General features: G+C 50.8%; 6 non-coding genes across 6 annotated transcripts in view; 3 read left to right on the forward strand and 3 right to left on the reverse strand.

Annotated features, from left to right (window-relative positions):
- TRNAG-GCC (transfer RNA glycine (anticodon GCC)) overlaps nt 1-37 on the reverse strand; it is a 71-nt gene extending 34 nt beyond the window's left edge. The window contains exon 1 of the tRNA in view: nt 1-37. This exon is cut by the window's left edge and continues 34 nt beyond it. This is a non-coding gene — a tRNA (tRNA-Gly).
- Nucleotides 38-155: 118 nt separating this feature from the next.
- TRNAK-CUU (transfer RNA lysine (anticodon CUU)) lies at nt 156-228 on the forward strand. Its single transcript has one exon. It is a non-coding gene; the product is annotated as a tRNA-Lys (tRNA).
- A 584-nt stretch (nt 229-812) lies between these two features.
- On the reverse strand, nt 813-883 carry TRNAG-GCC (transfer RNA glycine (anticodon GCC)). Its single transcript has one exon. It is a non-coding gene; the product is annotated as a tRNA-Gly (tRNA).
- Nucleotides 884-1,001: 118 nt separating this feature from the next.
- On the forward strand, nt 1,002-1,074 carry TRNAK-CUU (transfer RNA lysine (anticodon CUU)). The gene has a single exon. It is a non-coding gene; the product is annotated as a tRNA-Lys (tRNA).
- Nucleotides 1,075-1,847: 773 nt separating this feature from the next.
- On the forward strand, nt 1,848-1,920 carry TRNAK-CUU (transfer RNA lysine (anticodon CUU)). The gene has a single exon. It is a non-coding gene; the product is annotated as a tRNA-Lys (tRNA).
- A 568-nt stretch (nt 1,921-2,488) lies between these two features.
- The window catches only part of TRNAG-GCC (transfer RNA glycine (anticodon GCC)), a 71-nt gene continuing 59 nt past the window's right edge, over nt 2,489-2,500 (reverse strand). The window contains exon 1 of the tRNA in view: nt 2,489-2,500. This exon is cut by the window's right edge and continues 59 nt beyond it. This is a non-coding gene — a tRNA (tRNA-Gly).

Raw genomic sequence — 2,500 nt, forward strand, 5'->3', positions numbered from 1 at the left:
ATGGCAGGCGAGAATTCTACCACTGAACCACCAATGCTTGGATGCTTCGTCAGCTTGTCTGCTACCCAACGAGCCTGGATCCAGGGTCTGACAGGCCCCTTCCCCCTGACCTTGCCATGCCACGTATAGCTCTGCTGAGTCGGTGTGGCCCAGAAGCCCGGCTAGCTCAGTCGGTAGAGCATGAGACTCTTAATCTCAGGGTCGTGGGTTCGAGCCCCACGTTGGGCGACTGCTTATGGCTTTTCCCTTTAGCATGCGCTAACCACCGTCAACCAAGCCACCCCTATGCCACGTTCCCCCCTTCTACTCCGAAACAAAAGAAGCTTCATAACCCAAGAGCAGTGTTTGCCAAAACAGTGTATGTTTCTCGGCTGTCCCATTATTGCCCAGGTGATAATTTAATTATCTTCCAGATGATGATAATTCCATCTCCTGTGCTATACGAAGGAAACTGTGAAAGCATGCACTGTTGCTGGCTCTTGAGGACTGGAGTTGGGGATCACTGCCCTAGAGGATAAGGAGCTGGAAAGGCCCCAGAGGATTGGAAGGCAAAGAAAAGCAACCAAAGTTCAAAGTTTTAGAAAGTGAGGACCGGAAATGAGCAGAAGTTCCTGGCAAATGATAAAAAGAGGCACACTGCATTGGTCAGAAATCAGACCCCAGCCTCCCGCTTGGGAGGCGAGAATTCTACCACTGAACCGCCAACGCTTGAATACTTCAGTAACACGTCTAAAGCTCACCGAGCAAATGTTTCAGAAAGTGAAGAAAAGAGTTGCGCTGAAATTTCTGCCAACCGATGAAAAGAGCAGTCCTGCATTGGCCGGGAATCGAACCCGGGCCTCCCGCGTGGCAGGCGAGAATTCTACCACTGAACCACCAATGCTTGGATGCTTCATCAGCTTGTCTGCTACCCAACGAGCCTGGATCCAGGGTCTGACAGGCCCCTTCCCCCTGACCTTGCCATGCCACGTATAGCTCTGCTGAGTCGGTGTGGCCCAGAAGCCCGGCTAGCTCAGTCGGCAGAGCATGAGACTCTTAATCTCAGGGTCGTGGGTTCGAGCCCCACGTTGGGCGACTGCTTATGGCTTTTCCCTTTAGCATGCGCTAACCACCGTCAACCAAGCCACCCCTATGCCACGTTCCCCCCTTCTACTCCGAAACAAAAGAAGCTTCATAACCCAAGAGCAGTGTTTGCCAAAACAGTGTATGTTTCTCGGCTGTCCCATTATTGCCCAGGTGATAATTTAATTATCTTCCAGATGATGATAATTCCATCTCCTGTGCTATACGAAGGAAACTGTGAAAGCATGCACTGTTGCTGGCTCTTGAGGACTGGAGTTGGGGATCACTGCCCTAGAGGATAAGGAGCTGGAAAGGCCCCAGAGGATGGGAAGGCAAAGAAAAGCAACCAAAGTTCAAAGTTTTAGAAAGTGAGGACCGGAAATGAGCAGAAGTTCCTGGCAAATGATAAAAAGAGGCACACTGCATTGGTCAGAAATCAGACCCCAGCCTCCCGCTTGGGAGGCGAGAATTCTACCACTGAACCGCCAACGCTTGAATACTTCAGTAACACGTCTAAAGCTCACCGAGCAAATGTTTCAGAAAGTGAAGAAAAGAGTTGCGCTGAAATTTCTGCCAACCGATGAAAAGAGCAGTCCTGCATTGGCCGGGAATCGAACCCGGGCCTCACGCGTGGCAGGCGAGAATTCTACCACTGACCCACCAATGCTTGGATGCTTCGTCAGCTTGTCTGCTACCCAACGAGCCTGGATCCAGGGTCTGACAGGCCCCTTCCCCCTGACCTTGCCATGCCACGTATAGCTCTGCTGAGTCGGTGTGGCCCAGAAGCCCGGCTAGCTCAGTCGGTAGAGCATGAGACTCTTAATCTCAGGGTCGTGGGTTCGAGCCCCACGTTGGGCGACTGCTTATGGCTTTTCCCTTTAGCATGCGCTAACCACCGTCAACCACGTTCCCCCCTTCTACTCCGAAACAAAAGAAGCTTCATAACCCAAGAGCAGTGTTTGCCAAAACAGTGTATGTTTCTCGGCTGTCCCATTATTGCCCAGGTGATAATTTAATTATCTTCCAGATGATGATAATTCCATCTCCTGTGCTATACGAAGGAAACTGTGAAAGCATGCACTGTTGCTGGCTCTTGAGGACTGGAGTTGGGGATCACTGCCCTAGAGGATAAGTTGCTGGAAAGGCCCCAGAGGATTGGAAGGCAAAGAAAAGCAACCAAAGTTCAAAGTTTTAGAAAGTGAGGACCGGAAATGAGCAGAAGTTCCTGGCAAATGATAAAAAGAGGCACACTGCATTGGTCAGAAATCAGACCCCAGCCTCCCGCTTGGGAGGCGAGAATTCTACCACTGAACCGCCAACGCTTGAATACTTCAGTAACACGTCTAAAGCTCACCGAGCAAATGTTTCAGAAAGTGAAGAAAAGAGTTGCGCTGAAATTTCTGCCAACCGATGAAAAGAGCAGTCCTGCATTGGCCGG

This window comes from Anomaloglossus baeobatrachus, chromosome 5 (genome assembly GCF_048569485.1).
Source record: "Anomaloglossus baeobatrachus isolate aAnoBae1 chromosome 5, aAnoBae1.hap1, whole genome shotgun sequence".
NCBI lineage: Eukaryota > Metazoa > Chordata > Amphibia > Anura > Aromobatidae > Anomaloglossus > Anomaloglossus baeobatrachus.